At 40.4% G+C, this 25968-nt stretch overlaps 37 non-coding genes across 37 annotated transcripts; 19 read left to right on the forward strand and 18 right to left on the reverse strand.

Annotated features, from left to right (window-relative positions):
* The first annotated feature begins 508 nt into the window (after positions 1 to 508).
* On the forward strand, positions 509 to 581 carry trnak-uuu (transfer RNA lysine (anticodon UUU)). Its single transcript has one exon. It is a non-coding gene; the product is annotated as a tRNA-Lys (tRNA).
* A 907-nt stretch (positions 582 to 1488) lies between these two features.
* trnaw-cca (transfer RNA tryptophan (anticodon CCA)) lies at positions 1489 to 1560 on the reverse strand. The gene has a single exon. It is a non-coding gene; the product is annotated as a tRNA-Trp (tRNA).
* A 154-nt stretch (positions 1561 to 1714) lies between these two features.
* Positions 1715 to 1787, forward strand: trnak-uuu (transfer RNA lysine (anticodon UUU)). Its single transcript has one exon. It is a non-coding gene; the product is annotated as a tRNA-Lys (tRNA).
* Positions 1788 to 2694: 907 nt separating this feature from the next.
* On the reverse strand, positions 2695 to 2766 carry trnaw-cca (transfer RNA tryptophan (anticodon CCA)). The gene has a single exon. It is a non-coding gene; the product is annotated as a tRNA-Trp (tRNA).
* Positions 2767 to 2920: 154 nt separating this feature from the next.
* trnak-uuu (transfer RNA lysine (anticodon UUU)) lies at positions 2921 to 2993 on the forward strand. Its single transcript has one exon. It is a non-coding gene; the product is annotated as a tRNA-Lys (tRNA).
* Positions 2994 to 3900: 907 nt separating this feature from the next.
* On the reverse strand, positions 3901 to 3972 carry trnaw-cca (transfer RNA tryptophan (anticodon CCA)). Its single transcript has one exon. It is a non-coding gene; the product is annotated as a tRNA-Trp (tRNA).
* A 154-nt stretch (positions 3973 to 4126) lies between these two features.
* Positions 4127 to 4199, forward strand: trnak-uuu (transfer RNA lysine (anticodon UUU)). Its single transcript has one exon. It is a non-coding gene; the product is annotated as a tRNA-Lys (tRNA).
* Positions 4200 to 5106: 907 nt separating this feature from the next.
* trnaw-cca (transfer RNA tryptophan (anticodon CCA)) lies at positions 5107 to 5178 on the reverse strand. The gene has a single exon. It is a non-coding gene; the product is annotated as a tRNA-Trp (tRNA).
* A 154-nt stretch (positions 5179 to 5332) lies between these two features.
* On the forward strand, positions 5333 to 5405 carry trnak-uuu (transfer RNA lysine (anticodon UUU)). The gene has a single exon. It is a non-coding gene; the product is annotated as a tRNA-Lys (tRNA).
* Positions 5406 to 6312: 907 nt separating this feature from the next.
* trnaw-cca (transfer RNA tryptophan (anticodon CCA)) lies at positions 6313 to 6384 on the reverse strand. The gene has a single exon. It is a non-coding gene; the product is annotated as a tRNA-Trp (tRNA).
* A 154-nt stretch (positions 6385 to 6538) lies between these two features.
* Positions 6539 to 6611, forward strand: trnak-uuu (transfer RNA lysine (anticodon UUU)). Its single transcript has one exon. It is a non-coding gene; the product is annotated as a tRNA-Lys (tRNA).
* Positions 6612 to 7516: 905 nt separating this feature from the next.
* trnaw-cca (transfer RNA tryptophan (anticodon CCA)) lies at positions 7517 to 7588 on the reverse strand. Its single transcript has one exon. It is a non-coding gene; the product is annotated as a tRNA-Trp (tRNA).
* A 154-nt stretch (positions 7589 to 7742) lies between these two features.
* trnak-uuu (transfer RNA lysine (anticodon UUU)) lies at positions 7743 to 7815 on the forward strand. The gene has a single exon. It is a non-coding gene; the product is annotated as a tRNA-Lys (tRNA).
* A 907-nt stretch (positions 7816 to 8722) lies between these two features.
* trnaw-cca (transfer RNA tryptophan (anticodon CCA)) lies at positions 8723 to 8794 on the reverse strand. The gene has a single exon. It is a non-coding gene; the product is annotated as a tRNA-Trp (tRNA).
* A 154-nt stretch (positions 8795 to 8948) lies between these two features.
* trnak-uuu (transfer RNA lysine (anticodon UUU)) lies at positions 8949 to 9021 on the forward strand. Its single transcript has one exon. It is a non-coding gene; the product is annotated as a tRNA-Lys (tRNA).
* Positions 9022 to 9926: 905 nt separating this feature from the next.
* trnaw-cca (transfer RNA tryptophan (anticodon CCA)) lies at positions 9927 to 9998 on the reverse strand. Its single transcript has one exon. It is a non-coding gene; the product is annotated as a tRNA-Trp (tRNA).
* Positions 9999 to 10152: 154 nt separating this feature from the next.
* On the forward strand, positions 10153 to 10225 carry trnak-uuu (transfer RNA lysine (anticodon UUU)). Its single transcript has one exon. It is a non-coding gene; the product is annotated as a tRNA-Lys (tRNA).
* Positions 10226 to 11132: 907 nt separating this feature from the next.
* trnaw-cca (transfer RNA tryptophan (anticodon CCA)) lies at positions 11133 to 11204 on the reverse strand. Its single transcript has one exon. It is a non-coding gene; the product is annotated as a tRNA-Trp (tRNA).
* Positions 11205 to 11358: 154 nt separating this feature from the next.
* Positions 11359 to 11431, forward strand: trnak-uuu (transfer RNA lysine (anticodon UUU)). Its single transcript has one exon. It is a non-coding gene; the product is annotated as a tRNA-Lys (tRNA).
* Positions 11432 to 12336: 905 nt separating this feature from the next.
* On the reverse strand, positions 12337 to 12408 carry trnaw-cca (transfer RNA tryptophan (anticodon CCA)). The gene has a single exon. It is a non-coding gene; the product is annotated as a tRNA-Trp (tRNA).
* A 154-nt stretch (positions 12409 to 12562) lies between these two features.
* Positions 12563 to 12635, forward strand: trnak-uuu (transfer RNA lysine (anticodon UUU)). Its single transcript has one exon. It is a non-coding gene; the product is annotated as a tRNA-Lys (tRNA).
* A 907-nt stretch (positions 12636 to 13542) lies between these two features.
* trnaw-cca (transfer RNA tryptophan (anticodon CCA)) lies at positions 13543 to 13614 on the reverse strand. The gene has a single exon. It is a non-coding gene; the product is annotated as a tRNA-Trp (tRNA).
* Positions 13615 to 13768: 154 nt separating this feature from the next.
* On the forward strand, positions 13769 to 13841 carry trnak-uuu (transfer RNA lysine (anticodon UUU)). The gene has a single exon. It is a non-coding gene; the product is annotated as a tRNA-Lys (tRNA).
* Positions 13842 to 14748: 907 nt separating this feature from the next.
* trnaw-cca (transfer RNA tryptophan (anticodon CCA)) lies at positions 14749 to 14820 on the reverse strand. The gene has a single exon. It is a non-coding gene; the product is annotated as a tRNA-Trp (tRNA).
* Positions 14821 to 14974: 154 nt separating this feature from the next.
* On the forward strand, positions 14975 to 15047 carry trnak-uuu (transfer RNA lysine (anticodon UUU)). The gene has a single exon. It is a non-coding gene; the product is annotated as a tRNA-Lys (tRNA).
* Positions 15048 to 15952: 905 nt separating this feature from the next.
* On the reverse strand, positions 15953 to 16024 carry trnaw-cca (transfer RNA tryptophan (anticodon CCA)). The gene has a single exon. It is a non-coding gene; the product is annotated as a tRNA-Trp (tRNA).
* A 154-nt stretch (positions 16025 to 16178) lies between these two features.
* trnak-uuu (transfer RNA lysine (anticodon UUU)) lies at positions 16179 to 16251 on the forward strand. Its single transcript has one exon. It is a non-coding gene; the product is annotated as a tRNA-Lys (tRNA).
* Positions 16252 to 17158: 907 nt separating this feature from the next.
* Positions 17159 to 17230, reverse strand: trnaw-cca (transfer RNA tryptophan (anticodon CCA)). The gene has a single exon. It is a non-coding gene; the product is annotated as a tRNA-Trp (tRNA).
* Positions 17231 to 17384: 154 nt separating this feature from the next.
* trnak-uuu (transfer RNA lysine (anticodon UUU)) lies at positions 17385 to 17457 on the forward strand. The gene has a single exon. It is a non-coding gene; the product is annotated as a tRNA-Lys (tRNA).
* Positions 17458 to 18364: 907 nt separating this feature from the next.
* trnaw-cca (transfer RNA tryptophan (anticodon CCA)) lies at positions 18365 to 18436 on the reverse strand. Its single transcript has one exon. It is a non-coding gene; the product is annotated as a tRNA-Trp (tRNA).
* Positions 18437 to 18590: 154 nt separating this feature from the next.
* trnak-uuu (transfer RNA lysine (anticodon UUU)) lies at positions 18591 to 18663 on the forward strand. Its single transcript has one exon. It is a non-coding gene; the product is annotated as a tRNA-Lys (tRNA).
* A 905-nt stretch (positions 18664 to 19568) lies between these two features.
* trnaw-cca (transfer RNA tryptophan (anticodon CCA)) lies at positions 19569 to 19640 on the reverse strand. Its single transcript has one exon. It is a non-coding gene; the product is annotated as a tRNA-Trp (tRNA).
* A 154-nt stretch (positions 19641 to 19794) lies between these two features.
* trnak-uuu (transfer RNA lysine (anticodon UUU)) lies at positions 19795 to 19867 on the forward strand. Its single transcript has one exon. It is a non-coding gene; the product is annotated as a tRNA-Lys (tRNA).
* A 905-nt stretch (positions 19868 to 20772) lies between these two features.
* Positions 20773 to 20844, reverse strand: trnaw-cca (transfer RNA tryptophan (anticodon CCA)). Its single transcript has one exon. It is a non-coding gene; the product is annotated as a tRNA-Trp (tRNA).
* Positions 20845 to 20998: 154 nt separating this feature from the next.
* trnak-uuu (transfer RNA lysine (anticodon UUU)) lies at positions 20999 to 21071 on the forward strand. Its single transcript has one exon. It is a non-coding gene; the product is annotated as a tRNA-Lys (tRNA).
* A 900-nt stretch (positions 21072 to 21971) lies between these two features.
* trnar-ccu (transfer RNA arginine (anticodon CCU)) lies at positions 21972 to 22043 on the reverse strand. The gene has a single exon. It is a non-coding gene; the product is annotated as a tRNA-Arg (tRNA).
* A 3283-nt stretch (positions 22044 to 25326) lies between these two features.
* On the forward strand, positions 25327 to 25399 carry trnak-uuu (transfer RNA lysine (anticodon UUU)). Its single transcript has one exon. It is a non-coding gene; the product is annotated as a tRNA-Lys (tRNA).
* Positions 25400 to 25968: the final 569 nt, after the last annotated feature.

A 25968-nucleotide genomic window follows, 5' to 3' on the forward strand; every position in this document is an offset into this window, starting at 1 on the left:
AAAATGCAACGCTCCTATCTGAAAAAAGGAAAAAGGAAAAAGTCTGCTTCATTTGTGGTCCGGCACAGAGTCACTTGATACCTGGGGACCTACTAAGTTGGGAATGATGGAAGTGGGAAGGATCTTCTTATTTCTCCATAAATATTGCCAAAGGCCATAATGTTTGCATTGTTTCTGTCTTTTTGTGACGGTGAAGATTTCAAGGTACAACTTAAAGGAGAACTCATTTTCACCGACACACCTGCAGCCCTGAAATGTTGGTCAATTAAAAATAAAAGAGGATGACCTCGACGTGATTTGAACAGGCAAGCTTCTGATCTGGAGTCAGACGCGCTACCGTTTCGCCACGAGGTCCAACATACCTCCGTCGCCCCTTGGCTTGCACCATGTTACCGTATTATTGAGCATGACCAAATGTGCAATGGCAAATATCACAGATTATGACGGCTAATTCTATGTGCCATTATGGATCAGACTCGTAATCCCGTCAATATCCCCTCCAAACAGAGCCCGGATAGCTCAGTCGGTAGAGCATCAGACTTTTAATCTGAGGGTCCAGGGTTCAAGTCCCTGTTCGGGCGACAAAGTTCTTTCAATGTTAACAAACCACACGCTCACAATTGGCAGAGTTTTAAGTCCTAAAGCAGTAGTTTCATGTGTGCGTGACCATGAAAAATCACAGGTTACCAAGTGCAAATTAACACGCCAGAACAATCCCTTCGCTCAATCCAGGAAGTGAGTTCATTTATGATTTTCCATTCGAATGTCCGGAAAAACTGGAATTACGCGCATGCTCTTGCCGAAATTTGTCTTTCATGAAAAATGGCATTGATGCACCCGAAATGGGGAAAAAAGTGAGCCTCCCACCTGTTGAAGTGAAGAAAACCATGTCCACAAACCAGTCAGAATGTGGGGTTTTTAAATGTGTTCTATTTCAACTCTAAATAACTGCAAACAAGGCACATGTATGATGAAAAAAAAATCTTTATCCACAAGGAATGTCTGGAAAAAGATGGAAAATGTGTGTTGTGTGAAATATTGAAAAATGGTCAATCCTGGACCTGAATAACGCAAAGAAATCCATCATTCTTACACTTGTAACTTTCCCACACAAATGTATGAGAAAAATCCAAATATCACAAAAACAATGAAAGATACCGGGAAATATAAAAAAGTGGTCAAATGTGTTTCATAATACTTGGGAAAAATGAAACGCTCCTATCTGAAAAAAGGAAAAAGGAAAAAGTCTGCTTCATTTGTGGTCCGGCACAGAGTCACTTGATACCTGGGGACCTACTAAGTTGGGAATGATGGAAGTGGGAAGGATCTTCTTATTTCTCCATGAATATTGCCAAAGGCCATAATGTTTGCATTGTTTCTATGTCTTTTTGTGACGGTGAAGATTTCAAGGTACAACTTAAAGGAGAACTCATTTTCACCGACACACCCGCAGCCCTGAAATGTTGGTCAATTAAAAATAAAAGAGGATGACCTCGACGTGATTTGAACACGCAACCTTCTGATCTGGAGTCAGACGCGCTACCGTTGCGCCACGAGGTCCAACGTACCTGCGTCGCCCCTTGGCTTGCACCATGTTACCGTATTATTGAGCATGACAAAATGTGCAATGGCAAATATCACAGATTATGAAGGCTAATTCTATGTGCCATTATGGATCAGACTCGTAATGCCGTCAATATCCCCTCCGCACAGAGCCCGGATAGCTCAGTCGGTAGAGCATCAGACTTTTAATCTGAGGGTCCAGGGTTCAAGTCCCTGTTCGGGCGACAAAGTTCTTTCAATGTTAACAAACCACACGCTCTCAATTGCCAGAGTTTTAAGTCCTAAAGCAGTAGTTTCATGTGTGCGTGACCATGAAAAATCACAGGTTACCAAGTGCAAATTAACACGCCAGAACAATCCCTTCGCTCAATCCAGGAAGTGAGTTCATTTATGATTTTCCATTCAAATGTCCGGAAAAACTGGAATTACGCGCATGCTCTTGCCGAAATTTGTCTTTCATGAAAAATGGCATTGATGCACCCGAAATGGGGAAAAAAGTGAGCCTCCCACCTGTTGAAGTGAAGAAAACCATGTCCACAAACCAGTCAGAATGTGGGGTTTTTAAATGTGTTCTATTTCAACTCTAAATAACTGCAAACAAGGCACATGTATGATGAAAAAAAAATCTTTATCCACAAGGAATGTCTGGAAAAAGATGGAAAATGTGTGTTGTGTGAAATATTGAAAAATGGTCAATCCTGGACCTGAATAACGCAAAGAAATCCATCATTCTTACACTTGTAACTTTCCCACACAAATGTATGAGAAAAATCCAAATATCACAAAAACAATGAAAGATACCGGGAAATATAAAAAAGTGGTCAAATGTGTTTCATAATACTTGGGAAAAATGAAACGCTCCTATCTGAAAAAAGGAAAAAGGAAAAAGTCTGCTTCATTTGTGGTCCGGCACAGAGTCACTTGATACCTGGGGACCTACTAAGTTGGGAATGATGGAAGTGGGAAGGATCTTCTTATTTCTCCATAAATATTGCCAAAGGCCATAATGTTTGCATTGTTTCTATGTCTTTTTGTGACGGTGAAGATTTCAAGGTACAACTTAAAGGAGAACTCATTTTCACCGACACACCCGCAGCCCTGAAATGTTGGTCAATTAAAAATAAAAGAGGATGACCTCGACGTGATTTGAACACGCAACCTTCTGATCTGGAGTCAGACGCGCTACCGTTGCGCCACGAGGTCCAACGTACCTGCGTCGCCCCTTGGCTTGCACCATGTTACCGTATTATTGAGCATGACAAAATGTGCAATGGCAAATATCACAGATTATGAAGGCTAATTCTATGTGCCATTATGGATCAGACTCGTAATCCCGTCAATATCCCCTCCGCACAGAGCCCGGATAGCTCAGTCGGTAGAGCATCAGACTTTTAATCTGAGGGTCCAGGGTTCAAGTCCCTGTTCGGGCGACAAAGTTCTTTCAATGTTAACAAACCACACGCTCTCAATTGGCAGAGTTTTAAGTCCTAAAGCAGTAGTTTCATGTGTGCGTGACCATGAAAAATCACAGGTTACCAAGTGCAAATTAACACGCCAGAACAATCCCTTCGCTCAATCCGGGAAGTGAGTTCATTTATGATTTTCCATTCAAATGTCCGGAAAAACTGGAATTACGCGCATGCTCTTGCCGAAATTTGTCTTTCATGAAAAATGGCATTGATGCACCCGAAATGGGGAAAAAAGTGAGCCTCCCACCTGTTGAAGTGAAGAAAACCATGTCCACAAACCAGTCAGAATGTGGGGTTTTTAAATGTGTTCTATTTCAACTCTAAATAACTGCAAACAAGGCACATGTATGATGAAAAAAAAATCTTTATCCACAAGGAATGTCTGGAAAAAGATGGAAAATGTGTGTTGTGTGAAATATTGAAAAATGGTCAATCCTGGACCTGAATAACGCAAAGAAATCCATCATTCTTACACTTGTAACTTTCCCACACAAATGTATGAGAAAAATCCAAATATCACAAAAACAATGAAAGATACCGGGAAATATAAAAAAGTGGTCAAATGTGTTTCATAATACTTGGGAAAAATGAAACGCTCCTATCTGAAAAAAGGAAAAAGGAAAAAGTCTGCTTCATTTGTGGTCCGGCACAGAGTCACTTGATACCTGGGGACCTACTAAGTTGGGAATGATGGAAGTGGGAAGGATCTTCTTATTTCTCCATAAATATTGCCAAAGGCCATAATGTTTGCATTGTTTCTATGTCTTTTTGTGATGGTGAAGATTTCAAGGTACAACTTAAAGGAGAACTCATTTTCACCGACACACCCGCAGCCCTGAAATGTTGGTCAATTAAAAATAAAAGAGGATGACCTCGACGTGATTTGAACACGCAACCTTCTGATCTGGAGACAGACGCGCTACCGTTGCGCCACGAGGTCCAACGTACCTGCGTCGCCCCTTGGCTTGCACCATGTTACCGTATTATTGAGCATGACAAAATGTGCAATGGCAAATATCACAGATTATGAAGGCTAATTCTATGTGCCATTATGGATCAGACTCGTAATCCCGTCAATATCCCCTCCGCACAGAGCCCGGATAGCTCAGTCGGTAGAGCATCAGACTTTTAATCTGAGGGTCCAGGGTTCAAGTCCCTGTTCGGGCGACAAAGTTCTTTCAATGTTAACAAACCACACGCTCACAATTGGCAGAGTTTTAAGTCCTAAAGCAGTAGTTTCATGTGTGCGTGACCATGAAAAATCACAGGTTACCAAGTGCAAATTAACACGCCAGAACAATCCCTTCGCTCAATCCAGGAAGTGAGTTCATTTATGATTTTCCATTCAAATGTCCGGAAAAACTGGAATTACGCGCATGCTCTTGCCGAAATTTGTCTTTCATGAAAAATGGCATTGATGCACCCGAAATGGGGAAAAAAGTGAGCCTCCCACCTGTTGAAGTGAAGAAAACCATGTCCACAAACCAGTCAGAATGGGGGGTTTTTAAATGTGTTCTATTTCAACTCTAAATAACTGCAAACAAGGCACATGTATGATGAAAAAAAAATCTTTATCCACAAGGAATGTCTGGAAAAAGATGGAAAATGTGTGTTGTGTGAAATATTGAAAAATGGTCAATCCTGGACCTGAATAACGCAAAGAAATCCATCATTCTTACACTTGTAACTTTCCCACACAAATGTATGAGAAAAATCCAAATATCACAAAAACAATGAAAGATACCGGGAAATATAAAAAAGTGGTCAAATGTGTTTCATAATACTTGGGAAAAATGAAACGCTCCTATCTGAAAAAAGGAAAAAGGAAAAAGTCTGCTTCATTTGTGGTCCGGCACAGAGTCACTTGATACCTGGGGACCTACTAAGTTGGGAATGATGGAAGTGGGAAGGATCTTCTTATTTCTCCATAAATATTGCCAAAGGCCATAATGTTTGCATTGTTTCTATGTCTTTTTGTGACGGTGAAGATTTCAAGGTACAACTTAAAGGAGAACTCATTTTCACCGACACACCCGCAGCCCTGAAATGTTGGTCAATTAAAAATAAAAGAGGATGACCTCGACGTGATTTGAACACGCAACCTTCTGATCTGGAGTCAGACGCGCTACCGTTGCGCCACGAGGTCCAACGTACCTGCGTCGCCCCTTGGCTTGCACCATGTTACCGTATTATTGAGCATGACAAAATGTGCAATGGCAAATATCACAGATTATGAAGGCTAATTCTATGTGCCATTATGGATCAGACTCGTAATCCCGTCAATATCCCCTCCGCACAGAGCCCGGATAGCTCAGTCGGTAGAGCATCAGACTTTTAATCTGAGGGTCCAGGGTTCAAGTCCCTGTTCGGGCGACAAAGTTCTTTCAATGTTAACAAACCACACGCTCTCAATTGGCAGAGTTTTAAGTCCTAAAGCAGTAGTTTCATGTGTGCGTGACCATGAAAAATCACAGGTTACCAAGTGCAAATTAACACGCCAGAACAATCCCTTCGCTCAATCCGGGAAGTGAGTTCATTTATGATTTTCCATTCGAATGTCCGGAAAAACTGGAATTACGCGCATGCTCTTGCCGAAATTTGTCTTTCATGAAAAATGGCATTGATGCACCCGAAATGGGGAAAAAAGTGAGCCTCCCACCTGTTGAAGTGAAGAAAACCATGTCCACAAACCAGTCAGAATGTGGGGTTTTTAAATGTGTTCTATTTCAACTCTAAATAACTGCAAACAAGGCACATGTATGATGAAAAAAAAATCTTTATCCACAAGGAATGTCTGGAAAAAGATGGAAAATGTGTGTTGTGTGAAATATTGAAAAATGGTCAATCCTGGACCTGAATAACGCAAAGAAATCCATCATTCTTACACTTGTAACTTTCCCACACAAATGTATGAGAAAAATCCAAATATCACAAAAACAATGAAAGATACCGGGAAATATAAAAAAGTGGTCAAATGTGTTTCATAATACTTGGGAAAAATGAAACGCTCCTATCTGAAAAAAGGAAAAAGGAAAAAGTCTGCTTCATTTGTGGTCCGGCACAGAGTCACTTGATACCTGGGGACCTACTAAGTTGGGAATGATGGAAGTGGGAAGGATCTTCTTATTTCTCCATAAATATTGCCAAAGGCCATAATGTTTGCATTGTTTCTATGTCTTTTTGTGATGGTGAAGATTTCAAGGTACAACTTAAAGGAGAACTCATTTTCACCGACACACCCGCAGCCCTGAAATGTTGGTCAATTAAAAATAAAAGAGGATGACCTCGACGTGATTTGAACACGCAACCTTCTGATCTGGAGACAGACGCGCTACCGTTGCGCCACGAGGTCCAACGTACCTGCGTCGCCCCTTGGCTTGCACCATGTTACCGTATTATTGAGCATGACAAAATGTGCAATGGCAAATATCACAGATTATGAAGGCTAATTCTATGTGCCATTATGGATCAGACTCGTAAACCCGTCAATATCCCCTCCGCACAGAGCCCGGATAGCTCAGTCGGTAGAGCATCAGACTTTTAATCTGAGGGTCCAGGGTTCAAGTCCCTGTTCGGGCGACAAAGTTCTTTCAATGTTAACAAACCACACGCTCACAATTGGCAGAGTTTTAAGTCCTAAAGCAGTAGTTTCATGTGTGCGTGACCATGAAAAATCACAGGTTACCAAGTGCAAATTAACACGCCAGAACAATCCCTTCGCTCAATCCAGGAAGTGAGTTCATTTATGATTTTCCATTCAAATGTCCGGAAAAACTGGAATTACGCGCATGCTCTTGCCGAAATTTGTCTTTCATGAAAAATGGCATTGATGCACCCGAAATGGGGAAAAAAGTGAGCCTCCCACCTGTTGAAGTGAAGAAAACCATGTCCACAAACCAGTCAGAATGGGGGGTTTTTAAATGTGTTCTATTTCAACTCTAAATAACTGCAAACAAGGCACATGTATGATGAAAAATAAATCTTTATCCACAAGGAATGTCTGGAAAAAGATGGAAAATGTGTGTTGTGTGAAATATTGAAAAATGGTCAATCCTGGACCTGAATAACGCAAAGAAATCCATCATTCTTACACTTGTAACTTTCCCACACAAATGTATGAGAAAAATCCAAATATCACAAAAACAATGAAAGATACCGGGAAATATAAAAAAGAGGTCATATGTGTTTCATAATACTTGTGAAAAATGCAACGCTCCTATCTGAAAAAAGGAAAAAGGAAAAAGTCTGCTTCATTTGTGGTCCGGCACAGAGTCACTTGATACCTGGGGACCTACTAAGTTAGGAATGATGGAAGTGGGAAGGATCTTCTTATTTCTCCATAAATATTGCCAAAGGCCATAATGTTTGCATTGTTTCTGTCTTTTTGTGACGGTGAAGATTTCAAGGTACAACTTAAAGGAGAACTCATTTTCACCGACACACCTGCAGCCCTGAAATGTTGGTCAATTAAAAATAAAAGAGGATGACCTCGACGTGATTTGAACAGGCAAGCTTCTGATCTGGAGTCAGACGCGCTACCGTTGCGCCACGAGGTCCAACGTACCTCCGTCGCCCCTTGGCTTGCACCATGTTACCGTATTATTGAGCATGACCAAATGTGCAATGGCAAATATCACAGATTATGACGGCTAATTCTATGTGCCATTATGGATCAGACTCGTAATCCCGTCAATATCCCCTCCAAACAGAGCCCGGATAGCTCAGTCGGTAGAGCATCAGACTTTTAATCTGAGGGTCCAGGGTTCAAGTCCCTGTTCGGGTGACAAAGTTCTTTCAATGTTAACAAACCACACGCTCTCAATTGCCAGAGTTTTAAGTCCTAAAGCAGTAGTTTCATGTGTGCGTGACCATGAAAAATCACAGGTTACCAAGTGCAAATTAACACGCCAGAACAATCCCTTCGCTCAATCCGGGAAGTGAGTTCATTTATGATTTTCCATTCGAATGTCCGGAAAAACTGGAATTACGCGCATGCTCTTGCCGAAATTTGTCTTTCATGAAAAATGGCATTGATGCACCCGAAATGGGGAAAAAAGTGAGCCTCCCACCTGTTGAAGTGAAGAAAACCATGTCCACAAACCAGTCAGAATGTGGGGTTTTTAAATGTGTTCTATTTCAACTCTAAATAACTGCAAACAAGGCACATGTATGATGAAAAAAAAATCTTTATCCACAAGGAATGTCTGGAAAAAGATGGAAAATGTGTGTTGTGTGAAATATTGAAAAATGGTCAATCCTGGACCTGAATAACGCAAAGAAATCCATCATTCTTACACTTGTAACTTTCCCACACAAATGTATGAGAAAAATCCAAATATCACAAAAACAATGAAAGATACCGGGAAATATAAAAAAGTGGTCAAATGTGTTTCATAATACTTGGGAAAAATGAAACGCTCCTATCTGAAAAAAGGAAAAAGGAAAAAGTCTGCTTCATTTGTGGTCCGGCACAGAGTCACTTGATACCTGGGGACCTACTAAGTTGGGAATGATGGAAGTGGGAAGGATCTTCTTATTTCTCCATAAATATTGCCAAAGGCCATAATGTTTGCATTGTTTCTATGTCTTTTTGTGACGGTGAAGATTTCAAGGTACAACTTAAAGGAGAACTAATTTTCACCGACACACCCGCAGCCCTGAAATGTTGGTCAATTAAAAATAAAAGAGGATGACCTCGACGTGATTTGAACACGCAACCTTCTGATCTGGAGACAGACGCGCTACCGTTGCGCCACGAGGTCCAACGTGCCTGCGTCGCCCCTTGGCTTGCACCATGTTACCGTATTATTGAGCATGACAAAATGTGCAATGGCAAATATCACAGATTATGAAGGCTAATTCTATGTGCCATTATGGATCAGACTCGTAATCCCGTCAATATCCCCTCCGCACAGAGCCCGGATAGCTCAGTCGGTAGAGCATCAGACTTTTAATCTGAGGGTCCAGGGTTCAAGTCCCTGTTCGGGTGACAAAGTTCTTTCAATGTTAACAAACCACACGCTCTCAATTGGCAGAGTTTTAAGTCCTAAAGCAGTAGTTTCATGTGTGCGTGACCATGAAAAATCACAGGTTACCAAGTGCAAATTAACACGCCAGAACAATCCCTTCGCTCAATCCAGGAAGTGAGTTCATTTATGATTTTCCATTCAAATGTCCGGAAAAACTGGAATTACGCGCATGCTCTTGCCGAAATTTGTCTTTCATGAAAAATGGCATTGATGCACCCGAAATGGGGAAAAAAGTGAGCCTCCCACCTGTTGAAGTGAAGAAAACCATGTCCACAAACCAGTCAGAATGTGGGGTTTTTAAATGTGTTCTATTTCAACTCTAAATAACTGCAAACAAGGCACATGTATGATGAAAAAAAAATCTTTATCCACAAGGAATGTCTGGAAAAAGATGGAAAATGTGTGTTGTGTGAAATATTGAAAAATGGTCAATCCTGGACCTGAATAACGCAAAGAAATCCATTATTCTTACACTTGTAACTTTCCCACACAAATGTATGAGAAAAATCCAAATATCACAAAAACAATGAAAGATACCGGGAAATATAAAAAAGAGGTCATATGTGTTTCATAATACTTGTGAAAAATGCAACGCTCCTATCTGAAAAAAGGAAAAAGGAAAAAGTCTGCTTCATTTGTGGTCCGGCACAGAGTCACTTGATACCTGGGGACCTACTAAGTTAGGAATGATGGAAGTGGGAAGGATCTTCTTATTTCTCCATAAATATTGCCAAAGGCCATAATGTTTGCATTGTTTCTGTCTTTTTGTGACGGTGAAGATTTCAAGGTACAACTTAAAGGAGAACTCATTTTCACCGACACACCTGCAGCCCTGAAATGTTGGTCAATTAAAAATAAAAGAGGATGACCTCGACGTGATTTGAACAGGCAACCTTCTGATCTGGAGTCAGACGCGCTACCGTTGCGCCACGAGGTCCAACGTACCTCCGTCGCCCCTTGGCTTGCACCATGTTACCGTATTATTGAGCATGACCAAATGTGCAATGGCAAATATCACAGATTATGACGGCTAATTCTATGTGCCATTATGGATCAGACTCGTAATCCCGTCAATATCCCCTCCAAACAGAGCCCGGATAGCTCAGTCGGTAGAGCATCAGACTTTTAATCTGAGGGTCCAGGGTTCAAGTCCCTGTTCGGGCGACAAAGTTCTTTCAATGTTAACAAACCACACGCTCTCAATTGGCAGAGTTTTAAGTCCTAAAGCAGTAGTTTCATGTGTGCGTGACCATGAAAAATCACAGGTTACCAAGTGCAAATTAACACGCCAGAACAATCCCTTCACTCAATCCAGGAAGTGAGTTCATTTATGATTTTCCATTCGAATGTCCGGAAAAACTGGAATTACGCGCATGCTCTTGCCGAAATTTGTCTTTCATGAAAAATGGCATTGATGCACCCGAAATGGGGAAAAAAGTGAGCCTCCCACCTGTTGAAGTGAAGAAAACCATGTCCACAAACCAGTCAGAATGTGGGGTTTTTAAATGTGTTCTATTTCAACTCTAAATAACTGCAAACAAGGCACATGTATGATGAAAAAAAAATCTTTATCCACAAGGAATGTCTGGAAAAAGATGGAAAATGTGTGTTGTGTGAAATATTGAAAAATGGTCAATCCTGGACCTGAATAACGCAAAGAAATCCATCATTCTTACACTTGTAACTTTCCCACACAAATGTATGAGAAAAATCCAAATATCACAAAAACAATGAAAGATACCGGGAAATATAAAAAAGTGGTCAAATGTGTTTCATAATACTTGGGAAAAATGCAACACTCCTATCTGAAAAAAGGAAAAAGGAAAAAGTCTGCTTCATTTTTGGTCCGGCACAGAGTCACTTGAAACCTGGGGACCTACTAAGTTGGGAATGATGGAAGTGAGAAGGATCTTCTTATTTCTCCATAAATATTGCAAAAGGCCATAATTTTTGCATTGTTTCTATGTCTTTTTGTGACGGTGAAGATTTCAAGGTACAACTTAAAGGAGAACTCAGTTTCACCGACACACCTGCAGCCCTGAAATGTTGGTCAATTAAAAATAAAAGAGGATGACCTCGACGTGATTTGAACACGCAACCTTCTGATCTGGAGTCAGACGCGCTACCGTTGCGCCACGAGGTCCAACGTACCACCGTCGCCCCTTGGCTTGCACCATGTTACCGTATTATTGAGCATGACAAAATATGCAATGGCAAATATCACAGATTATGAAGGCTAATTCTATGTGCCATTATGGATCAGACTCGTAATCCCGTCAATATCGCCTCCAGACAGAGCCCGGATAGCTCAGTCGGTAGAGCATCAGACTTTTAATCTGAGGGTCCAGGGTTCAAGTCCCTGTTCGGGCGACAAAGTTCTTTCAATGTTAACAAACCACACGCTCTCAATTGGCAGAGTTTTAAGTCCTAAAGCAGTAGTTTCATGTGTGCGTGACCATGAAAAATCACAGGTTACCAAGTGCAAATTAACACGCCAGAACAATCCCTTCGCTCAATCAAGGAAGTGAGTTCATTTATGATTTTCCATTCGAATGTCCGGAAAAACTGGAATTACGCGCATGCTCTTGCCGAAATTTATCTTTCATGAAAAATGGCATTGATGCACCCGAAATGGGGAAAAAAGTGAGCCTCCCAGCTGTTGAAGTGAAGAAAACCATGTCCACAAACCAGTCAGAATGTGGGGTTTTTAAATGTGTTCTATTTCAACTCTAAATAACTGCAAACAAGGCACATGTATGATGAAAAATAAATCTTTATCCACAAGGAATGTCTGGAAAAAGATGGAAAATGTGTGTTGTGTGAAATATTGAAAAATGGTCAATCCTGGACCTGAATAACACAAAGAAATCCATTATTCTTACACTTGTAACTTTCCCACACAAATGTATGAGAAAAATCCAAATATCACAAAAACAATGAAAGATACCGGGAAATATAAAAAAGAGGTCATATGTGTTTCATAATACTTGTGAAAAATGCAACGCTCCTATCTGAAAAAAGGAAAAAGGAAAAAGTCTGCTTCATTTGTGGTCCGGCACAGAGTCACTTGATACCTGGGGACCTACTAAGTTGGGAATGATGGAAGTGGGAAGGATCTTCTTATTTCTCCATAAATATTGCCAAAGGCCATAATGTTTGCATTGTTTCTGTCTTTTTGTGACGGTGAAGATTTCAAGGTACAACTTAAAGGAGAACTAATTTTCACCGACACACCTGCAGCCCTGAAATGTTGGTCAATTAAAAATAAAAGAGGATGACCTCGACGTGATTTGAACAGGCAACCGTCTGATCTGGAGTCAGACGCGCTACCGTTGCGCCACGAGGTCCAACGTACCTGCGTCGCCCCTTGGCTTGCACCATGTTACCGTATTATTGAGCATGACAAAATGTGCAATGGCAAATATCACAGATTATGAAGGCTAATTCTATGTGCCATTATGGATCAGACTCGTAATCCCGTCAATATCCCCTCCTCACAGAGCCCGGATAGCTCAGTCGGTAGAGCATCAGACTTTTAATCTGAGGGTCCAGGGTTCAAGTCCCTGTTCGGGCGACAAAGTTCTTTCAATGTTAACAAACCACACGCTCACAATTGGCAGAGTTTTAAGTCCTAAAGCAGTAGTTTCATGTGTGCGTGACCATGAAAAATCACAGGTTACCAAGTGCAAATTAACACGCCAGAACAATCCCTTCGCTCAATCCAGGAAGTGAGTTCATTTATGATTTTCCATTCAAATGTCCGGAAAAACTGGAATTACGCGCATGCTCTTGCCGAAATTTGTCTTTCATGAAAAATGGCATTGATGCACCCGAAATGGGGAAAAAAGTGAGCCTCCCACCTGTTGAAGTGAAGAAAACCATGTCCACAAACCAGTCAGAATGTGGGGTTTTTAAATGTGTTCTATTTCAACTCTAAATAACTGCAAACAAGGCACATGTATGATGAAAAAAAAATCTTTATCCACAAGGAATGTCTGGAAAAAGATGGAAAATGTGTGTTGTGTGAAATATTGAAAAATGGTCAATCCTGGACCTGAATAACGCAAAGAAATCCATCATTCTTACACTTGTAACTTTCCCACACAAATGTATGAGAAAAATCCAAATATCACAAAAACAATGAAAGATACCGGGAAATATAAAAAAGTGGTCAAATGTGTTTCATAATACTTGGGAAAAATGCAACACTCCTATCTGAAAAAAGGAAAAAGGAAAAAGTCTGCTTCATTTTTGGTCCGGCACAGAGTCACTTGAAACCTGGGGACCTACTAAGTTGGGAATGATGGAAGTGAGAAGGATCTTCTTATTTCTCCATAAATATTGCAAAAGGCCATAATTTTTGCATTGTTTCTATGTCTTTTTGTGACGGTGAAGATTTCAAGGTACAACTTAAAGGAGAACTCAGTTTCACCGACACACCTGCAGCCCTGAAATGTTGGTCAATTAAAAATAAAAGAGGATGACATCGACGTGATTTGAACACGCAACCTTCTGATCTGGAGTCAGACGCGCTACCGTTGCGCCACGAGGTCCAACGTACCACCGTCGCCCCTTGGCTTGCACCATGTTACCGTATTATTGAGCATGACAAAATGTGCAATGGCAAATATCACAGATTATGACGGCTAATTCTATGTGCCATTATGGATCAGACTCGTAATCCCGTCAATATCGCCTCCAGACAGAGCCCGGATAGCTCAGTCGGTAGAGCATCAGACTTTTAATCTGAGGGTCCAGGGTTCAAGTCCCTGTTCGGGCGACAAAGTTCTTTCAATGTTAACAAACCACACGCTCTCAATTGGCAGAGTTTTAAGTCCTAAAGCAGTAGTTTCATGTGTGCGTGACCATGAAAAATCACAGGTTACCAAGTGCAAATTAACACGCCAGAACAATCCCTTCGCTCAATCAAGGAAGTGAGTTCATTTATGATTTTCCATTCGAATGTCCGGAAAAACTGGAATTACGCGCATGCTCTTGCCGAAATTTATCTTTCATGAAAAATGGCATTGATGCACCCGAAATGGGGAAAAAAGTGAGCCTCCCAGCTGTTGAAGTGAAGAAAACCATGTCCACAAACCAGTCAGAATGTGGGGTTTTTAAATGTGTTCTATTTCAACTCTAAATAACTGCAAACAAGGCACATGTATGATGAAAAATAAATCTTTATCCACAAGGAATGTCTGGAAAAAGATGGAAAATGTGTGTTGTGTGAAATATTGAAAAATGGTCAATCCTGGACCTGAATAACACAAAGAAATCCATTATTCTTACACTTGTAACTTTCCCACACAAATGTATGAGAAAAATCCAAATATCACAAAAACAATGAAAGATACCGGGAAATATAAAAAAGTGGTCAAATGTGTTTCATAATACTTGGGAAAAATGAAACGCTCCTATCTGAAAAAAGGAAAAAGGAAAAAGTCTGCTTCATTTGTGGTCCGGCACAGAGTCACTTGATACCTGGGGACCTACTAAGTTGGGAATGATGGAAGTGGGAAGGATCTTCTTATTTCTCCATAAATATTGCCAAAGGCCATAATGTTTGCATTGTTTCTATGTCTTTTTGTGACGGTGAAGATTTCAAGGTACAACTTAAAGGAGAACTCATTTTCACCGACACACCCGCAGCCCTGAAATGTTGGTCAATTAAAAATAAAAGAGGATGACCTCGACGTGATTTGAACACGCAACCTTCTGATCTGGAGTCAGACGCGCTACCGTTGCGCCACGAGGTCCAACGTGCCTGCGTCGCCCCTTGGCTTGCACCATGTTACCGTATTATTGAGCATGACAAAATGTGCAATGGCAAATATCACAGATTATGAAGGCTAATTCTATGTGCCATTATGGATCAGACTCGTAATCCCGTCAATATCCCCTCCGCACAGAGCCCGGATAGCTCAGTCGGTAGAGCATCAGACTTTTAATCTGAGGGTCCAGGGTTCAAGTCCCTGTTCGGGTGACAAAGTTCTTTCAATGTTAACAAACCACACGCTCTCAATTGGCAGAGTTTTAAGTCCTAAAGCAGTAGTTTCATGTGTGCGTGACCATGAAAAATCACAGGTTACCAAGTGCAAATTAACACGCCAGAACAATCCCTTCGCTCAATCCAGGAAGTGAGTTCATTTATGATTTTCCATTCAAATGTCCGGAAAAACTGGAATTACGCGCATGCTCTTGCCGAAATTTGTCTTTCATGAAAAATGGCATTGATGCACCCGAAATGGGGAAAAAAGTGAGCCTCCCACCTGTTGAAGTGAAGAAAACCATGTCCACAAACCAGTCAGAATGTGGGGTTTTTAAATGTGTTCTATTTCAACTCTAAATAACTGCAAACAAGGCACATGTATGATGAAAAATAAATCTTTATCCACAAGGAATGTCTGGAAAAAGATGGAAAATGTGTGTTGTGTGAAATATTGAAAAATGGTCAATCCTGGACCTGAATAACGCAAAGAAATCCATTATTCTTACACTTGTAACTTTCCCACACAAATGTATGAGAAAAATCCAAATATCACAAAAACAATGAAAGATACCGGGAAATATAAAAAAGAGGTCATATGTGTTTCATAATACTTGTGAAAAATGCAACGCTCCTATCTGAAAAAAGGAAAAAGGAAAAAGTCTGCTTCATTTGTGGTCCGGCACAGAGTCACTTGATACCTGGGGACCTACTAAGTTAGGAATGATGGAAGTGGGAAGGATCTTCTTATTTCTCCATAAATATTGCCAAAGGCCATAATGTTTGCATTGTTTCTGTCTTTTTGTGACGGTGAAGATTTCAAGGTACAACTTAAAGGAGAACTCATTTTCACCGACACACCTGCAGCCCTGAAATGTTGGTCAATTAAAAATAAAAGAGGATGACCTCGACGTGATTTGAACAGGCAACCTTCTGATCTGGAGTCAGACGCGCTACCGTTGCGCCACGAGGTCCAACGTACCTCCGTCGCCCCTTGGCTTGCACCATGTTACCGTATTATTGAGCATGACCAAATGTGCAATGGCAAATATCACAGATTATGACGGCTAATTCTATGTGCCATTATGGATCAGACTCGTAATCCCGTCAATATCCCCTCCAAACAGAGCCCGGATAGCTCAGTCGGTAGAGCATCAGACTTTTAATCTGAGGGTCCAGGGTTCAAGTCCCTGTTCGGGCGACAAAGTTCTTTCAATGTTAACAAACCACACGCTCTCAATTGGCAGAGTTTTAAGTCCTAAAGCAGTAGTTTCATGTGTGCGTGACCATGAAAAATCACAGGTTACCAAGTGCAAATTAACACGCCAGAACAATCCCTTCACTCAATCCAGGAAGTGAGTTCATTTATGATTTTCCATTCGAATGTCCGGAAAAACTGGAATTACGCGCATGCTCTTGCCGAAATTTGTCTTTCATGAAAAATGGCATTGATGCACCCGAAATGGGGAAAAAAGTGAGCCTCCCACCTGTTGAAGTGAAGAAAACCATGTCCACAAACCAGTCAGAATGTGGGGTTTTTAAATGTGTTCTATTTCAACTCTAAATAACTGCAAACAAGGCACATGTATGATGAAAAAAAAATCTTTATCCACAAGGAATGTCTGGAAAAAGATGGAAAATGTGTGTTGTGTGAAATATTGAAAAATGGTCAATCCTGGACCTGAATAACGCAAAGAAATCCATCATTCTTACACTTGTAACTTTCCCACACAAATGTATGAGAAAAATCCAAATATCACAAAAACAATGAAAGATACCGGGAAATATAAAAAAGTGGTCAAATGTGTTTCATAATACTTGGGAAAAATGCAACACTCCTATCTGAAAAAAGGAAAAAGGAAAAAGTCTGCTTCATTTTTGGTCCGGCACAGAGTCACTTGAAACCTGGGGACCTACTAAGTTGGGAATGATGGAAGTGAGAAGGATCTTCTTATTTCTCCATAAATATTGCAAAAGGCCATAATTTTTGCATTGTTTCTATGTCTTTTTGTGACGGTGAAGATTTCAAGGTACAACTTAAAGGAGAACTCAGTTTCACCGACACACCTGCAGCCCTGAAATGTTGGTCAATTAAAAATAAAAGAGGATGACATCGACGTGATTTGAACACGCAACCTTCTGATCTGGAGTCAGACGCGCTACCGTTGCGCCACGAGGTCCAACGTACCACCGTCGCCCCTTGGCTTGCACCATGTTACCGTATTATTGAGCATGACAAAATGTGCAATGGCAAATATCACAGATTATGAAGGCTAATTCTATGTGCCATTATGGATCAGACTCGTAATCCCGTCAATATCGCCTCCAGACAGAGCCCGGATAGCTCAGTCGGTAGAGCATCAGACTTTTAATCTGAGGGTCCAGGGTTCAAGTCCCTGTTCGGGCGACAAAGTTCTTTCAATGTTAACAAACCACACGCTCTCAATTGGCAGAGTTTTAAGTCCTAAAGCAGTAGTTTCATGTGTGCGTGACCATGAAAAATCACAGGTTACCAAGTGCAAATTAACACGCCAGAACAATCCCTTCGCTCAATCAAGGAAGTGAGTTCATTTATGATTTTCCATTCGAATGTCCGGAAAAACTGGAATTACGCGCATGCTCTTGCCGAAATTTGTCTTTCATGAAAAATGGCATTGATGCACCCGAAATGGGGAAAAAAGTGAGCCTCCCACCTGTTGAAGTGAAGAAAACCATGTCCACAAACCAGTCAGAATGTGGGGTTTTTAAATGTGTTCTATTTCAACTCTAAATAACTGCAAACAAGGCACATGTATGATGAAAAAAAAATCTTTATCCACAAGGAATGTCTGGAAAAAGATGGAAAATGTGTGTTGTGTGAAATATTGAAAAATGGTCAATCCTGGACCTGAATAACGCAAAGAAATCCATCATTCTTACACTTGTAACTTTCCCACACAAATGTATGAGAAAAATCCAAATATCACAAAAACAATGAAAGATACCGGGAAATATAAAAAAGTGGTCAAATGTGTTTCATAATACTTGGGAAAAATGCAACACTCCTATCTGAAAAAAGGAAAAAGGAAAAAGTCTGCTTCATTTTTGGTCCGGCACAGAGTCACTTGAAACCTGGGGACCTACTAAGTTGGGAATGATGGAAGTGAGAAGGATCTTCTTATTTCTCCATAAATATTCCAAAAGGCCATAATTTTTGCATTGTTTCTATGTCTTTTTGTGACGGTGAAGATTTCAAGGTACAACTTAAAGGAGAACTCAGTTTCACCGACACACCTGCAGCCCTGAAATGTTGGTCAATTAAAAATAAAAGAGGATGACCTCGACGTGATTTGAACACGCAACCTTCTGATCTGGAGTCAGACGCGCTACCGTTGCGCCACGAGGTCCAACGTACCACCGTCGCCCCTTGGCTTGCACCATGTTACCGTATTATTGAGCATGACAAAATGTGCAATGGCAAATATCACAGATTATGAAGGCTAATTCTATGTGCCATTATGGATCAGACTCGTAATCCCGTCAATATCGCCTCCAGACAGAGCCCGGATAGCTCAGTCGGTAGAGCATCAGACTTTTAATCTGAGGGTCCAGGGTTCAAGTCCCTGTTCGGGCGACAAAGTTCTTTCAATGTTAACAAACCACACGCTCTCAATTGGCAGAGTTTTAAGTCCTAAAGCAGTAGTTTCATGTGTGCGTGACCATGAAAAATCACAGGTTACCAAGTGCAAATTAACACGCCAGAACAATCCCTTCGCTCAATCAAGGAAGTGAGTTCATTTATGATTTTCCATTCGAATGTCCGGAAAAACTGGAATTACGCGCATGCTCTTGCCGAAATTTATCTTTCATGAAAAATGGCATTGATGCACCCGAAATGGGGAAAAAAGTGAGCCTCCCAGCTGTTGAAGTGAAGAAAACCATGTCCACAAACCAGTCAGAATGTGGGGTTTTTAAATGTGTTCTATTTCAACTCTAAATAACTGCAAACAAGGCACATGTATGATGAAAAATAAATCTTTATCCACAAGGAATGTCTGGAAAAAGATGGAAAATGTGTGTTGTGTGAAATATTGAAAAATGGTCAATCCTGGACCTGAATAACACAAAGAAATCCATTATTCTTACACTTGTAACTTTCCCACACAAATGTATGAGAAAAATCCAAATATCACAAAAACAATGAAAGATACCGGGAAATATAAAAAAGAGGTCATATGTGTTTCATAATACTTGTGAAAAATGCAACGCTCCTATCTGAAAAAAGGAAAAAGGAAAAAGTCTGCTTCATTTGTGGTCCGGCACAGAGTCACTTGATACCTGGGGACCTACTAAGTTGGGAATGATGGAAGTGGGAAGGATCTTCTTATTTCTCCATAAATATTGCCAAAGGCCATAATGTTTGCATTGTTTCTGTCTTTTTGTGACGGTGAAGATTTCAAGGTACAACTTAAAGGAGAACTAATTTTCACCGACACACCTGCAGCCCTGAAATGTTGGTCAATTAAAAATAAAAGAGGATGACCTCGACGTGATTTGAACAGGCAACCGTCTGATCTGGAGTCAGACGCGCTACCGTTGCGCCACGAGGTCCAACGTACCTCCGTCGCCCCTTGGCTTGCACCATGTTACCGTATTATTGAGCATGACAAAATGTGCAATGGCAAATATCACAGATTATGAAGGCTAATTCTATGTGCCATTATGGATCAGACTCGTAATCCCGTCAATATCCCCTCTGCACAGAGCCCGGATAGCTCAGTCGGTAGAGCATCAGACTTTTAATCTGAGGGTCCAGGGTTCAAGTCCCTGTTCGGGCGACAAAGTTCTTTCAATGTTAACAAACCACACGCTCTCAATTGGCAGAGTTTTAAGTCCTAAAGCAGTAGTTTCATGTGTGCGTGACCATGAAAAATCACAGGTTACCAAGTGCAAATTAACACGCCAGAACAATCCCTTCGCTCAATCCAGGAAGTGAGTTCATTTATGATTTTCCATTCGAATGTCCGGAAAAACTGGAATTACGCGCATGCTCTTGCCGAAATTTGTCTTTCATGAAAAATGGCATTGATGCACCCGAAATGGGGAAAAAAGTGAGCCTCCCACCTGTTGAAGTGAAGAAAACCATGTCCACAAACCAGTCAGAATGTGGGTTTTTTAAATGTGTTCTATTTCAACTCTAAATAACTGCAAACAAGGCACATGTATGATGAAAAATAAATCTTTATCCAGAAGGAATGTCTGGAAAAAGATGGAAAATGTGTGTTGTGTGAAATATTGAAAAATGGTCAATCCTGGACCTGAATAACGCAAAGAAATCCATTATTCTTACACTTGTAACTTTCCCACACAAATGTATGAGAAAAATCCAAATATCACAAAAACAATGAAAGATACCGGGAAATATAAAAAAGTGGTCAAATGTGTTTCATAATACTTGTGAAAAATGCAACGCTCCTATCTGAAAAAAGGAAAAAGGAAAAAGTCTGCTTCATTTGTGGTCCGGCACAGAGTCACTTGATACCTGGGGACCTACTAAGTTAGGAATGATGGAAGTGGGAAGGATCTTCTTATTTCTCCATAAATATTGCCAAAGGCCATAATGTTTGCATTGTTTCTGTCTTTTTGTGACGGTGAAGATTTCAAGGTACAACTTAAAGGAGAACTAATTTTCACCGACACACCTGCAGCCCTGAAATGTTGGTCAATTAAAAATAAAAGAGGATGACCTCGACGTGATTTGAACAGGCAACCGTCTGATCTGGAGTCAGACGCGCTACCGTTGCGCCACGAGGTCCAACGTACCTCCGTCGCCCCTTGGCTTGCACCATGTTACCGTATTATTGAGCATGACAAAATGTGCAATGGCAAATATCACAGATTATGAAGGCTAATTCTATGTGCCATTATGGATCAGACTTGTAATCCCGTCAATATCCCCTCCAGACAGAGCCCGGATCGCTCAGTCGGTAGAGCATCAGACTTTTAATCTAAGGGTCCAGGGTTCAAGTCCCTGTTTGGGCGACAAAGTTCTTTCAATGTTAACAAACCACACGCTCTCAATCGGCTGAGCTTTAGGTCCTAAAGCAGAAGTTTCATGTGTGCGTGACCATGAAAAATCACAGGTTACCAAGTGCAAATTAACACGCCAGAACAATCCCTTCGCTCAATCCAGGAAGTGAGTTCATTTATGATTTTCCATTCGAATGTCCGGAAAAACTGGAATTACGCGCATGCTCTTGCCGAAATTTGTCTTTCATGAAAAATGGCATTGATGCACCCGAAATGGGGAAAAAAGTGAGCCTCCCACCTGTTGAAGTGAAGAAAACCATGTCCACAAACCAGTCAGAATGTGGGGTTTTTAAATGTGTTCTATTTCAACTCTAAATAACTGCAAAAAAGGCACATGTATGATGAAAAATAAATCTTTATCCACAAGGAATGTCTGGAAAAAGATGGAAAATGTGTGTTGTGTGAAATATTGAAAAATGGTCAATCCTGGACCTGAATAACGCAAAGAAATCCATTATTCTTACACTTGTAACTTTCCCACACAAATGTATGAGAAAAATCCAAATATCACAAAAACAATGAAAGATACCGGGAAATATAAAAAAGAGGTCATGTGTGTTTCATAATACTTGGGAAAAATGCAACACTCCTATCTGAAAAAAGGAAAAAGTCTGCTTCATTTGTGGTCCGGCACAGAGTCACTTGATACCTGGGGACCTACTAAGTTGGGAATGATGGAAGTGGGAAGGATCTTCTTATTTCTCCATAAATATTGCCAAAGGCCATAATGTTTGCATTGTTTCTATGTCTTTTTGTGACGGTGAAGATTTCAAGGTACAACTTAAAGGAGAACTCAGTTTCACCGACACACCTGCAGCCCTGAAATGTTGGTCAATTAAAAATAAAAGAAGATGACCTCGACGTGATTTGAACAGGCAACCTTCTGATCAGGAGTCAGACGCGCTACCGTTGCGCCACAAGGTCCAACGTACCTCCGTCGCCCCTTGGCTTGCACCATGTTACCGTATTATTGAGCATGACCAAATGTGCAATGGCAAATATCACAGATTATGAAGGCTAATTCTATGTGCCATTATGCGGCAGCCGCGGATAGTTAAGCTTAACTTTCCTTAACTTTTCCCATTCATTCTCAACGGAAGTTCTTATCACTTCGGATGCGATATATTCTTGGCCGCACGTTGATATCGCGGCGCTGTTCCGAGAAAAACGAACGACGTCCTTACAGTGCGGATTCCTTAACTTTTCCCTTTCATTTTCAACGGAAGTTCTTATCACTTCGGATGCGATATATTCTTGGCCGCACGTTGATATTGCGTCGCTGTTCCGAGAAAAACGAATGACGTCCTTACAGTGCGGATTCCTTAACTATTCGAAATCGCCTGGCGCGAATCATTTCCCTGGGCTCCTTTTGGTAAGTCTATCTAGATAATTATTTTACTATTAACGGGTCCTCGAATGATATTTATGTTGTTGAGGTATTCCCGATGTATTATTGTTATTTTGAATGTTCCAATTGTTCGTTTTTTATGTGGGAAAATTACAGGTAAACGGGATAATGTCTCTGCATGTCTGTTTCTCAACGTCGTAGCCAGCTACATTAACATGCGATCACTTTACGCTTTTAAAATATCACCGTCATGAATAGTATTGACAATTTGTATACACGTTTGATTCGTGAAGGTTTAGACATAAAATGTATTATTGTTGCTCTTATTTCACTGCCAATTGTTTATTGACATAGGCCTAACTTACTGTCATTCAGACATCTTGGTATATGTTCCTTTATTTTCCATTAATATATTATTATTGTTGTTGTTGTTGTTGTTAACTTGCCCATATTATGTAGTTGCCCAGCTAAGTACTTAAATAATAGAGCAGTTTCCACAATTATTATATTATACAATATTTACACCCATGTTACCTTAAATTATATGAATGTACAGTAAATACATATACTTATTGTTCTGTTTTTTCTTTGTTTAGTACAATAATGACTGTAATGACAGGCATTACAGTATAATTAGGCACACAGTATAATTAGTACAGGTCTCTTGGTTACTTTCATACATTTCATAACTAATGTTACTTTGATATCTCCAGGTGATCAGCATGTGGAGGCATGTATATTTTCTCCCAGGTAGGCTGCAGATATACTTCCGAAGAGGTCTGTGAAGTCCTTGGCAAAATCGGAACAATACCAGTACTTCAGGAGACCCAGCCTTCACCTTCCCTCCTGCCCTGGCTATTCCAACTGCCCCAGTCCCAAGCCCAGTCTCCTTTAATACCTATGCATATCCACCATGCTAATATTGTTACAAACAACAATATAGTTATTCATTGATATTTTTGTTGCTGTTGTTGTGTTTATATGTTCATAAGAATTGTAATATGCAATGCCCTCCGTAATGCTTGGGACAAAAACATTAATTTAGCTCAGTACACCACAATTTTATATTCATAAACAAACAATTCAAAGTGCAAGTTCTCATATTTTATTAAAGGGTATTTTTATGCATTCTGGTTTCACCATGTAGACATGACAGCACTTTTTATACATAATCCCCCATTTCAGGGCACCATAATGTTTGGGACATATTTATGTGATGTAAATTACAGTCATGTTTACTGCATATTTTCTGTCTGCATGACTGGTTGAAGTCTGTGACCCACTGAGACATGACTGTGGTCTTTTGTGGACAGTAGTCTCTGACACATCCACGCCTGCCTCCCGAAGGGTGTTTCTGATCGGTTGGACACATGTTTGGGGATTTTTCTTCATTATGATGAGAATTCTTCAGCTATCAGCTGTAGAGGTCTTACTTGGCTTGCCATGCCCTATGCCCCATTACATGTTCTCTCTCCTTAATGCTGTTCCAAACAGTTGATTTTGTTACACCTAAGGTTTGGCATAACAAAACAGACGTCTCATAATGGCTTCCTTGACATTCATTGGAACAACTCTGGCCCTCATGTTTAATGACAATAATACAAACCAAAGGCAAGAAAAAGCCTAGAAAAATATTATGTTTATTGTTACTATATATAAAACACACTTTAATTTCAATATGGTGAAACCAAAGTCTGTAAACATGCCCTTCATGCATTTTTTATTACAAATCTAAAATTGTGGAGAACAGAGCCAAAAAAAAAAAAGTATTTGTCCTAAACATTACAGATGGCACTGTATATAACATTCTAATCTTTTTTTGTGTATGTAATAAATTGCAATAATTGATCTAATGTCAGTAGTGATGTAATGTCAGTTCTACATCTAAGTAGGTGTACAGGTGTTCCTAATAAAGTTCTCAGTGAGTGGATATTTTGGCAATTGTCTGTATCTGTGTGCATGGATAGTAGACAAGTTGTAAATAATGTTCTCCTTCAGTTGCCATAAAAACTTTTACCCAACATCCAACCAGCTGCCTACCTTTCATTTTATTTCCTGCTTGATATTATTATGTACTTCATTATCGGTCACGACCTGGCTCATTGGCCGTGACAAAGAGGGAGACGCACACTGACGCATTTAAAAAACAAGGTCAAATTTATTTGAAATAACCAGTTAACAAAAATGTGTAGTGTGAAAGTCAGTTGCATCAGTAGTGTGAGTGAGTGGATGTGTGAAAAGTATGCTGAAGCAATGTTGTCTCATGCAAACCCAAAAAGAACCAACAGGTACGTGGGAAGAGAGTTCCCTCCTTCAGGCAAGAGTCAGGTACATTTTAACATCTGGTCACAGGTGCTCCCAATTGCGCAAATGACCTGGTACTCCGCCAACAAGGCACCTGTGAAGTAACGCCAGAATAAGTAGCACAGAGCAGGGGGCCGTAACATATCCCTAATTTTAACAATTTGAAACAATAAAATTAAAAAATGTAAAAAACATTCTCAGAGTTACAATAACAGCCATTAAAAACAATGTACTTTAAACAAATTGCATATCCCATATTGTTCAGAGTGAACAGTGGGGGACAGAGCCAAATACCTTAATTGTATTTGAGATAACTATTAAGTAGAATGATGGCAGAAAGGATTTCCTATCCATAGTGAAATGGAGCTGGAGATCTAATGACACGACAAACATGATTATGGGACAATTCTACAAGGAAATAGTTTCCATTATTTATGTCATGGTTTGGCAACGGGCGGATTCGAGCCGTAGTGACCATCGTAGGGCTCTACACCTACACACGGCTGGCAATTATGGATAAGACTTGTAATCCCGTCAATATCCCCTCCAAACAGAGCCCGGATAGCTCAGTCGGTAGAGCATCAGACTTTTAATCTGAGGGTCCAGGGTTCAAGTCACTGTTCGGGCGACAAAGTTCTTTCAATGTTAACAAACCACCCGCTCTCAATTGGCAGAGTTTTAAGTCCTAAAGCAGTAGTTTCATGTGTGCGTGACCATGAAAAATCACAGGTTACCAAGTGCAAATTAACACGCCAGAACAATCCCTTCGCTCAATCCAGGAAGTGAGTTCATTTATGATTTTCCATTCGAATGTCCGGAAAAACTGGAATTACGCGCATGCTCTTGCCGAAATTTGTCTTTCATGAAAAATGGCATTGATGCACCCGAAATGGGGAAAAAAGTGAGCCTCCCACCTGTTGAAGTGAAGAAAACCATGTCCACAAACCAGTCAGAATGTGGGGTTTTTAAATGTGTTCTATTTCAACTCTAAATAACTGCAAACAAGGCACATGTATGATGAAAAATAAATCTTTATCCACAAGGAATGTCTGGAAAAAGATGGAAAATGTGTGTTGTGTGAAATATTGAAAAATGGTCAATCCTGGACCTGAATAACGCAAAGAAATCCATTATTCTTACACTTGTAACTTTCCCACACAAATGTATGAGAAAAATCCAAATATCACAAAAACAATG

Source organism: Conger conger, chromosome 15, assembly GCF_963514075.1.
Source record: "Conger conger chromosome 15, fConCon1.1, whole genome shotgun sequence".
NCBI classification, from domain to species: Eukaryota; Metazoa; Chordata; class Actinopteri; order Anguilliformes; family Congridae; genus Conger; species Conger conger.